Here is an 11,851-nt window from a genome sequence, read left to right as displayed (position 1 = left end):
TGCATATTTGGAATACCCAATTTAGTAGGAGTTGATAAAAGAAATTACTTAGGCTTTAATTAAAATAAACCTAATTTTCTAATTTAATTAATCAATTTTGGTTATAATTCCTCACCGTGCCCTACTCCTCCCTAATCGCCGAACCCTTACTCACCTTATCTCGTCGCCGCCCCGATTATTCCTCCTCTCTCGCGTCGTTTACTCTCTGCTCTTCTTCTTCTCCTCATCTTCTGCAACCGGAACCCCTTTCTCTTCTTCCGCGTCATCTTCCCTCCTCTGCCATCGTCTCCTCGTCGCGGAGGTCCTCACCGCGTCAATTGTCACTAGAGCAACGCCGACAGCAGTCCTTCTCTCCGCGACCCTCACCAACACCAAGCTCTCTGGGCTATCAGGCGGCTCGATCCTCTTCTACATTTTCCCTTTGCATCTCTGCCCTAGATGCAGCCGGCGTCATCGCATCCGACCACAATACCTGCAATTTGGGTGGCTAGCGTCGCCGCCATCTCTTTCACCGGCTGCCACTTCTTCCTCTTCCATCTGCCACCGTCGGAGAGCTGAGTACACAGGAGAGTAGGGTTGTTCTTCCGCGTATCAGCAGTTGCAAGGGGTTACCACACGTTGCCGCCTTCAATTGTGCCGTGGCCATCTGGTCAGCCACAAGGAGGTATGAGATGTTATCATCTCTATTCCTATTCCCTGTTTGATAGCCGTCACAGCTTATCAACAGATTGACATCTTCTGGATTGCAGATCCATTGCTGCGGTGACCCCATTTGTGCTTGGATTTGTGCCAATGTTGTGTATCAGTGAATTCTGAGGCAGTGAGGGTTGTTGGACAGATTTATCATCGTCGGAAGAGCCACAAACTGCTAATAAGGGTAATAATCTGAACCTGATCAGATTTATTGGGTTGTTTCTTTTATCATATTGGATGTGTGTTATGTTTCTTATTGAATGCTTATATCAAACTTGATCTCCCTTAATTAGATTGCACACACTTGACTTTAATTGTTTCATGCACCCAACTTGTTTGATAAAATGTTCCGTAGTTAGGTTCTAATTCCTGCATGTCGTGTGTTCGGTGAAATGTCTCTTTCAATAGTTAGGTTCAATCTGATACATCTTAGTTTACTTAACTCTTGCTTTGTATTGCTCTTTCAATTGTTAAGTTTTATGTCTTCATTTAAATTCAATTAGGTTAAGTTATATTAGGTTTCTTTAATGCTCTAGGTTTTATTCCATGCTTAGTTTCGTTAATTATTTTATGTTGACTTTTATTTTCTGCAATTGTAGTTAGGTTAGACTTAGCTCTCAATTCTTACATTGTATTTTATTCATTAGGTTTGATTTTATACTTGCTTTGCTATTTCAAATCTTAGTCTTAGAATCCAAAATCCAAACTCCCTTGTTAATTCTTTCGCATTGACAACTATGGATTAATTAGTGGGTGATCATTGATATTGATTATGACTTTTGTACAATTTTAATTTATTTTGTATTAAAAATTCTGATATTGTAAGACTTACTTGTTTCATATTTTGATTTGTTAGATTTTCTCAACAAAATTGGTTGGTTCATTAATCTGTACAAGAGAAGCAATTTATCTCATGAAATTCGAAGACAGGGAGAGCAATGAAGGCATGGATGCTATTAGCTCGAGGATGGAGGAACCAAATATTGAAAAGGAAAAAAAACTTGTTATTATAGAAAGTAGGTAGAGGGAAGAAAATCTCAAGAAGATGATTCGAAAATGATTCAAGAAATAGAATGTACAAATCATTTATATCTAGGAAAATTTAGTCTTTATAGTTTGATTATTGGTCAAATTTGTTTGGATAATGTAAATATTTATTTATTTTAATGTTAATTGTATAATACATTTGGAATTAGAAGTTATTTCTTTTTAATAATTTTTAATTTATTTGAAATGAAGAGTTATTAAATATATTGAAGAAAAATATAAAATATAATATAATAATATTTAATGATAAATTTAAAAATAAAATTATATACAGATTTATAAATAGAATTGTAAACTGATTTATAAACAAGATTAATAACTGATTTAAAACAAAATTAGAGACAGAATTTACATTTGAAATTAATTTTATTTTGTTAATTTGAAAACAGATTTATAAACAGTTTTTTCATCCGTTTCTAAAAGTAGAGACGAAATATTTCCGTTTCAAAATTAGCTACGGGGCTTTCACTAACGGATTTCTGAGACGGAATATTCCGTCTCAAACTTTCTTTAGAGACGGAAAAATGATTTTCAGAGACAGATTTTTTCGTCTCTAAAGCCCTGTTTTCTTGTAGTGTACAAACATAAGATTAAGTGCAGAGCTCCCACTTAGTAAAAGCTTAAGTATAAAGACTCCCCCTTAATAAAAGCTCCCACAAAATTTTTAAATTTAAAATTTCTTTGAATTTTCTTATACTCTCCCCCTTTTCCATATGTCAAAATCATCAACAACAAAAATATGGTAAAGAAAAATTGAGAAAGTGATCATTGGGCCTTAGCAAAAAATTTAGCTAATAATAAATTTGAAAAAGATATTTTCTTTTTAGAAGGTTTTGAAAAAACTTAGCTTTCAAAAAACAGAGTTTTAAAGATTTAGCCTTAGAAACCTTTAGTTTTCACAAAATCCTCTTAGTTAAACCAACTTAAACACTTAGCTTTTGAAAATAAGTTTTCTTGAAGACTTTTTAGCTAAGTAAAAACTTCTTTCAAAAAATCAAGCATGGAGCTTTTTAAAGAAAACCTTTTCCTTAAAAATAAATTTCAAAAACCAAGTTTACAAAGATATTTTTAGCTAAAGAAAAGTTTTTAACTTGAAAAGTGACTTAACTAACTTTGAGTTAAAGAAACTTCTCAAAAAGAATACTCTCTTAAATCCTTAATTTTAAAAGAAGGGAGTATAATAGAAAAAAAATACATAGCCCTTGAGATAAGTAATTAAAATAATCAGATTTTGAAAAGAAACTTTTCCTTAACAAATTGCTCAAACAGGTTTGGAGAGAAAATTTAGCTAAGAAAATGATTTATCTTTGAAAAGATCACTTAGCCAATTTTGAGTTAAAAAAAAATTTAGTTTAAAAAGCGAAAAAGGAATTTTTAGATATTCAAAATTTTGAAAAATACTTAACTTGAAAATAATATCAACTTGTAAAATTTTAACTAAGGTCATTTTCACTTAGAACCATAAAGAGTAAGAAAGATTAGTTCTCTTTCCAAAAAGTCCTACAGCCCAAGCATGAGAAACTTAATTTCCTTAGCCACATGTCTAACCATTAACTACTAGCTGTTTGCCTATAGGACAATAGTTTTCACTTGGTTAGTCAAGTTAAGTTAGTTATCCAGTTAGTTTTGACTAAGATAGGATAACTTAACTTGATCAATATAAATTTGGTGTTTATAGCCCAGATTTATGTTGATGCATAGATATAAGCATACTGAAGTCCAGATAGTACCCTATGCATCTCACACCATTCTAAGTGTTTTCAAACACAAGCAAATTACACCTAGGGTGCTTGTGAGATGCTCTGGCTAAAACTAGGGTACATTATTTCTAGGGGGTAAATTCCTAGGTTAAACCAATTTTTTGAAAAACTAACAAAAGTTGGAATTTTGAAAAATATTTTTCCTAGGATTTTAAAACCAATTTTAAAAACAAGATGATTAAAAGTATAGTAATAAATTCTATTCTACTAAGCACATTCCTATTTATCTTCTAAGTGCATTGAACTCAGGTTCAGGTAAGGGTTTTGTGAATATGTCAGCTAGGTTAGATTTTGACTCAACATAGTTAAGTACAATATCACCCTTAGCTACATGATCCCTTACAAATTGGTGCTTTACTTCTATATATTTAGTCCTTGAGTGATGAATTGGGTTCTTGGTTAGATTAATTGAACTTATGTTATCAATTGAAATCTTAGTATTTTGATATTCTAGTTGATAGTCTTTTAGGGTATGCATCATCCATAATAATTGAGATGCAATTCACCTAGGGCTATATACTCAGCTTTAGTAGAGGATAGAGCAACACAGTGTTACTTTCTACTTGACCAACTTACTAGGCACTGACCTAGAAATTGACAGCTACCACTTGTGCTCTTTCTATCTAGTTTGCACCTGACATAGTCTGAGTCAGAATAGCCAGTTAGGTCAAAGGTGCAAGACCTAGGGTACCAGAGTCCTACATTTAAAGTTCCCTTAATATACCTAAGTATTCTTTTGACGTATGTTAGGTGAGACTCTTTTTCACAAGATTGGTATCTTGCACACATACCTACTACAAAAAGGATATTCGGTCGACTAGCAGTTAGGTACAGTAGTCTTCCTATCGCACTTCGATAGTATTCAAGTTTACTGGTTTTCCTTCTAAGTTAGAGTCCATATTAATGTTAGTAGCCATTGGAGTATTAATATTTTTTGAATTTTTCATTCCAAATTTTCTAATTAATTCCTTAGCATATATAGTTTGAAAAATATAAATTCCATCTTTGGTTTATTAATTTGTAAACCAAGGAAAAAGTTAAGTTCACCTACCAAACTCATTTCAAATTTATTTTCCATTAATTTGGTAAATTCTTTTAAAAATTTAGAGTTGGTTGATCCAAAAATTATATCATCTATGTAAATTTGGGCTATAAAAATATCTTTTTCTAAGGTTTTTACAAATAGGGTTGGATCTATCTGACCTTGGTTGAACCCTTTTGATATTAGATAATTAGACAAATATTCATACCAAGCCCTAGGTGCTTGTTTTAGTCCATATAGGGTCTGTTTTAGCCTAAAAATATGGTTTGGATGTTCTAAGTCTTCAAATCCTGGGGGTTGGCTTACATATACTTCTTCTTTGATAAATCCATTTAAGAAAGTGGATTTTACATCCATTTGATATAACTCAAATCCGTTATGTGCTGCATAGGCCAGCAACATCCTAATATATTCAAGTCTGGCTACAGGGATGTAGGATTCATCATAGTCTAACCCTTCTACTTGGTTGAACCATTTAGCTACTAATCTTGCTTTGTTTCTAACTATTTCACCCTCATCATTTAATTTGTTCCTAAAAACCCATTTAGTATCAATTATGGTTTTATTAATGGGTTTACTTACTGTTGGAATGTATACTGAAAGCCTAACTTTTTTTATAAACATTTATTTAGAAATAAGAATCACATTGGTCAAATGTCAACATTTATATGCTAAATGTAGTTGTCCATTTAATTTATATTGTAGATAACATATTGTGAGGAGACACACAGAATTTCATGTTATCAGTTCCTTATAACTTATAAACAGTTGCTCACAACCAAGATGGAATGGGACAAGCCATTGGAGTGGTTGTAGTGTAATTAGATATTAGTTTATCTTGACTAATAAATTACACTAGTACACTATGAGTGTATTGAGGAGGACCATTTGAGGTAATATCTTTTTATACTTACTATATAAAAGAATAATACCTCTGTTATTATGGAAGTGTGTACTCTTAATCATGATATAATAACAAGCACATATACTTAATATTTATTTCTTTAATTTATCAAAGGGTGCGATTTAGCTCGTTAAATCAATAGGCCCGATAAGTTGGGAAATGATATTATTTATATGGTGTGTTGTTGATTATAGAATGAAACTGTGTCTTAGTAATCTAGGTTGATGATGTCCCCTTGAGGAGCTCATAAGGATTGTCATGCAAACCCTGCAGGTGGACTTAGTCCGACATGACGATAAGGTTGAGTGGTACTACTCTTGGAACTAGATATTAATTAAGTGAGTTGTTAGTAACTCATTTAATTAATGAACATTCGATATCTTAAACACAGGGAGACTAACACACTCATGATAAGGAGCCCAAAATAAAATTTGAAATTGGTGTGGTAGTTCAATAATAGCTCTTTAGTGGTATGAGTTATTATTGATAAACTTGAGTTGGGTGTTCGGGGCGAACACGGGAAGCTCAAGTTCATCGGGAGACCATAACTAATTCCTCCTCTCGGTCCCTATTGTAGCCTCTTATATAAAGCCTTATATCCACCCAAAGCCTAGCCTCTTAGCCCATACTATGTAACGACCACCCTTCTTACTACTACTACACTCTAAGGATGACCGTTACTTGACTACTAACTCTACTTAACCGGTATGAAAAAAAATCACATGGAAACCCTACCGAAAAATTTCGGCAGAGTCTCCCCTGTACCGGTGACCATATCCGTAAATACATACAGAGTATACTCAGCCACAGGCGGCTGGAACATATATTTTCACAACCACGCAGTTTAATAAATCAAATCATTTAAGTAATGAAAAGCGGAAACATAACTTCTTATTACAAAATTTTCTTATCAACTTAATAAGAAATTAAACTAAACAAATTCTTAAACTAAGTGAGTTCTTTAGCTAAGTCTCAAGGATCTCCATAGTCCACACATCACACACCGTCACAGCATCTCCTTGACGCCTTCTTCCTTATACTTTAACTTTTCCTTTATCTGCAGTAGGAGGAAAATAGTATCTATAAGCTAAAAGCTTAGTGAGCGCTATCCTACTCACAAAAACTCGATATGCATCTATATAAATAAAAACATACTAAAACTGAATGCTAACATGTAAAGCTACTCATGCTCATAAATAGCAAAGAAATCAACTAACTGGAAAACTAACATGTATAGCTACTCATGCTCATAAATAGCAAAGAAATCAACTAACTGAAAAACTAAACATGTATAGCTACTCATGCTCATAAATAGCAAAGGAATCATGCTAACTGAAATACTAAACATGTATAGCTAATCATGCTCATAAATAGCAAAGGAACTAACTGAAAAGCAAACATGTAAAGCTAATCATAGAACTATCATGTGTATCAATAAGAAACTGAATTGCTACCTAAGATAAACTAATTAATGCTAAACTGAGTCTAACTTGTATTCACACAACTAATTTGTGAAGTTTTGAAAAACTATTTACATAATAGATTAAAATAATAATCATGCTGTTGATGGGCCCGGCAACTGTACTTGCTGTGCGCGCATCCCTAACTAAACCCGGGATTGCAAGTTCCGAGTCTAGTAGGGTTTACTAGGTTATCTAAACCTAGGGACGACTGTGGGAGCCCAACCCAATGGACATCTGGTCCAGTACAGTGCCACTGCTAAAAGTAAAATACTGGATCTTAAACTAATTAACTTATCTTGCTTTTACTAGGTTATCTGAACCTAGAGGCGACTGTGGGAGCCCACCCATTGGACCGTAGTCCCATATAAGCTGAAGCAAGACTAAATAAGTTATTTTAAATGCTTCTACTGCATTTACTGAGCTATTAGAATGCCTACTGTAGCATTATATTGAGCTAAGCATTTTATCAAGCACTTGGTGTGCACTAGAACACACCCTACGTACTAAAAATCTGTATACAAAGCTTAACATAAATCTGCATGCAAAGCTTAACAAAAAAAATCTGCATATTAAGTCTATCAAAATCTGCATACTAAGCTTATCTAAAATCTGCATGCTATAAAAATAGAGCAAAAGAGAGCTAACTTAGACTTACTAAACATGTTGTAAGATAAACAACTGAATGTTACTTTAAACTTCCTACACATGCTATAAATAAAGCAAAAGAATACAACTTCAAGCTTCTTTAACGTGCTATAAAATAGGCAACAAAATGCTACTTCAAACTTTCTAACATGCTATAAATAAAGCAAAAGAATACAACTTTAAGCTTCTTAAACATGCTGTCCAAAAACTAAATCTCTAATCAACTTTGATTCTGTACAACGATTCTGTACAACATGACCTGAAAGCAAGGAAGAAAACTATAACAGAATATAGAGCTCAGACTATATACTAATGCTTGCAAGAACTAATCTAGGAACTAGCATAGATGGTTGGAAACTAAAATGAAACCCAATGAAAATCCATCTGATGCAAATTCGACATACTGTCAAGCTACACGATCCAGTTGCAATCCCAATGGTAGGAAACAAAGGCTTCATTAATCAAGGTTAAATCCACTACACCCTTTTTCCTTCCTAAAGGCCACGGCAGGTTCAACAAGAACAAAGAGAAACAAAAACTTGATCTCCTGCAAGCTTAGATTCGGCAAAAACCCAAATCCAAATTACTCAACAATAAGATGAGACCATAATCAACCTAACAAATTCGGATTGAATGGTCATGGCAGCAAACACAAGGAAACTTCAAACAAATCCGAAAGCAATGAAAACAAATCGAAGCTCGGAACTACTCCTACTGCAGGTGAGAAGCAACTCACCGAGCGTTCTTGGACTTACAACCGAGGGAGACGACCTCTAGGGCTTCGGAGATGTGGTTGTTTCGGCTCTTCTTTGTGCCCGCGCGCTCTCCTTGCCGAGAGTAACTCGAACTTGTGAAAAATCCGCGGAGAAGGGAGCTCGCCGGCCGCTGGAAAACCAACCCTAGCCGCCGCTGCGTTTCCACCCGAGAGGAGCGCCGTCGCGTGAAGGAGAAGAATTTTGAGAGAAATTGTTTGTTTTTTTGAAAAGAAACCTAAATTCCTTTTCTTATACTAGGGTTTAAACCGAACTATACCTTAAATCAATTTGTTCTCATATCTACTTAACAAATCGAGCACAGCTCGGTTGGTCGGGCCGAGTTCTGCTTGGGCCGAGGAGCTGGGTTCGAACCCCAACTTCTACAAACTTATTTTTCTTTTCTTATTTTATTTTTAAAACTTCTTCCTCTGGGTAAAAATACCAAACGAACTCCAAATATTACATAAAAATACTCTAAAAATTTCTAAAAATCTCTAGAATATTTTGAAAGCATTTCCAAATATTTTTATGGATATTTAGAACTCAAAATAGGGAAAATTGGGTCGTTGCAATTCTCCCTCCCTTATAAAAAGTTCGTCCTCGAACTTAGAATAATTCTGGATATATTTTCTGTCTCATGCTGTCTCCACGCTCCCCTAGTAACTTTCTCGTGCTTCTGGTTCTACCAGATGACTTTTACTAATGACACTTCTCTGTTTCCTAGTCTCTTGTCTGCTCTGTCCACTATCTGTGTCTGCTCTCATAGCTAAGATCCTCTTGGATCTACACTGTCTGAGGCTGAATCACTTGGCTAAGGTCGTGAATACACTTCTTTAGCATGGAGACATGAAATACATTGTGTATTGCTGACATATCTTGAGGTAAGTCTAGCTTGCAAGCTACCTTCCCAATTCTCTCTGTGATCGGGGTAGGGTCCTACGTATCGAGGACTTAACTTGCCCTTTTTCTCTTGGGTATTCCGATGTACTCGAACTGTGCTTCTGCTTCAGGTTGGAATAGGACTTTCTGTTTACGGCACTCTATGGAAGCACCGTATCTGATCAGGAAGTCCATTCCAAGGATGACATCGTAGTCAGTCATACCTAGCACTATCAGATCACAAAAGAGTTCTCTGTCTGCTATAATGACTGGCACTGCTCTGAGCCAGTGCGTGGATGCCATAACTTCTCCCGAAGGTAGTGTCGTCAGAAACTGACCACTGAGTACCTCTGGAGCTATTGCTGACTTTACGGCGAACGCCCTAGCTATATAAGAATGGGTTGCCCCAGTATCGAATAAGACAGTTGTACTTTACTGTAAAATACTAATATGACCTGTGACAACTGTCGAGGCATTTGCTACGTCCTCTCTAGTGAGTGAGTAGATCCTCGCGTTCGTCGTAGCTGAGGGGGCTTCTAGTCTGCCCTGACTGATGTGTGGACCATCTAGAATGGCCTGCATCTGGTGTAACTATGCTGACTGGCCTCCATGCTGAATCGGCTGTCGGGGAGGAAAGCTGGTCTTGTTCGGGCATTGCTTAGCCATATGCCCTTCCTGTCCACATTCGAAGCATCCTCGTGTGCCCTTGCGACAAACTCCTGGGTGAAATTTCCCACAAGTAGCACACTTGGGATAACTTGGGTGCTTGCTAGCTGGTCCTCCTTTTGGGTAATTCCCTGGTTTGCGCTTGTTGCTGGAGTTCCCTTTCCAGTTAGAGCTGTGGCCTTGAGATTTCTGAGTATCTGAACTTCCTTGGCCTTTGGAATCTGAGGAGGTTTGCTTCTGCTGCTTGATGCTGTTCTGGTAGTGCTCGGTGATCAGAGCACTACTCACTAGTTCTTCTGTGGTTTGTGGCCTATGGATGCCACCGGCCACATTCATCGCTATTTCCGGCCTCAACATTTTGAGCCTCAGCCGAACTCGTTCCTTTTCTGTGCTGACTAATTCATGACATAGACGAGCCAGTCTGTTGAATTTCTTCACGGCTTCCTCAACTGATAGGTTGCCCTGACGAAACTCCGTAAACTCGTCGTAGTGGCGGTTTGTGACCCGCATGTGAAAGAACTCCTCGAAGAATTCTTTCTCGAAGTCAGCCCATGTCATCTGGTTCACTGGGCGCTTCGCTCTGACTCTCTCCCACCACATACGTGCGTCTCCTGTCAGGCAGGAGGAGGCACACTTCACCTTCTCCTGTTATGGCCAGTCCAGAAGCTCCATTGTGCTCTCTAGTGTTTTGAACCAGGCTTGAGCATCCCATGGTTCACTGGTGCCTGAGAAGTTCTCGGGCTTGATTCGCTACCACTGGACCAGGTAAGCCTCTCTCTTTGCTTCCGCTGCTGGAGCTACTGGTGCTGTGGGCTGGACTAGTGGAACCTCTATAAATGCTGGGGTCACTAGGTTAGGTTCCGGGGTGACTGTGGGAGTATTATGCTGATTAGCCTTTAAGGTGGCTATCTCCTATTGCTGTTCAGCTAGCTTCTGCCATAACTGAGCCACTAATGCTGGAAGGTTTGGGGGAGGCACTGAACTGCCTGCCTCTTGCTGGGGCTCAGTAGCTGGTGCTTGCTTAGCTGGGCGTCCTCGTGCCATTTCTAAAGACATAGAGGATGTACATAACTAATCTAATCACGTTTAACTAGCTACTATAAACATGTTAGAGGCTATCACACATAAGCATGCTATAATTATTCCTAAACATGAAAGCAAGAAACATAAATAGAGTAGAGGTATTCTTACTTGGAAGACGGCAAGGCTGATGCTGATGTGTGTGATGCTGGAGAGTGGGAACTGCTCTAATACCAACTGTAGCGACCACCCTTCTTACTACTACTACACTCTAAGGATGACCGTTACTTGACTACTAACTCTACTTAACCGGTATGAAAAAAAATCACATGGAAACCCTACCAAAAAATTTCGGCAGAGTCTCCCCTGTACCGGTGACCATATCCGTAAATACATACAGAGTATACTCAGCCACAGGCGGCTGGAACATATATTTTCACAACCACGCAGTTTAATAAATCAAATCATGTAAGTAATGAAAAGCGGAAACATAACTTCTTATTACAAAATTTTCTTATCAACTTAATAAGAAATTAAACTAAACAAATTCTTAAACTAAGTGAGTTCTTTAGCTAAGTCTCAAGGATCTCCATAGTCCACCCATCACACACCGTCACAGCATCTCCTTGTCGCCTTCTTCCTTATACATTAGCTTTTCCTTTATCTGCTGTAGGAGGAAAATAGTATCTATAAGCTAAAAGCTTAGTGAGCGCTATCCTACTCACAAAAACTCGATATGCATGTATATAAATAAAAACATGCTAAAACTGAATGCTAACATGTAAAGCTACTCATGCTCATAAATAGCAAAGAAATCAACTAACTGGAAAACTAACATGTATAGCTACTCATGCTCATAAATAGCAAAGAAATCAACTAACTGAAAAACTAAACATGTATAGCTACTCATGCTCATAAATAGCAAAGGAATCATGCTAACTGAAATACTAAACATGTATAGCTAATCATGCTCATAA

General features: G+C 36.8%; 1 long non-coding RNA gene across 1 annotated transcript; it reads left to right on the top strand.

The window, feature by feature from the left end:
• Positions 1-616: 616 nt before the first annotated feature.
• LOC122054005 lies at positions 617-1,632 on the top strand. Its single transcript, XR_006132503.1, has 3 exons — positions 617-664; positions 750-877; positions 1,550-1,632. It is a non-coding gene; the product is annotated as an uncharacterized LOC122054005 (long non-coding RNA).
• Positions 1,633-11,851: the final 10,219 nt, after the last annotated feature.

Source organism: Zingiber officinale, chromosome 3A, assembly GCF_018446385.1.
Source record: "Zingiber officinale cultivar Zhangliang chromosome 3A, Zo_v1.1, whole genome shotgun sequence".
NCBI lineage: Eukaryota > Viridiplantae > Streptophyta > Magnoliopsida > Zingiberales > Zingiberaceae > Zingiber > Zingiber officinale.
Note: the sequence above shows the minus strand (reverse complement) of the source record. Positions and strands in the feature narration are given on the sequence as shown.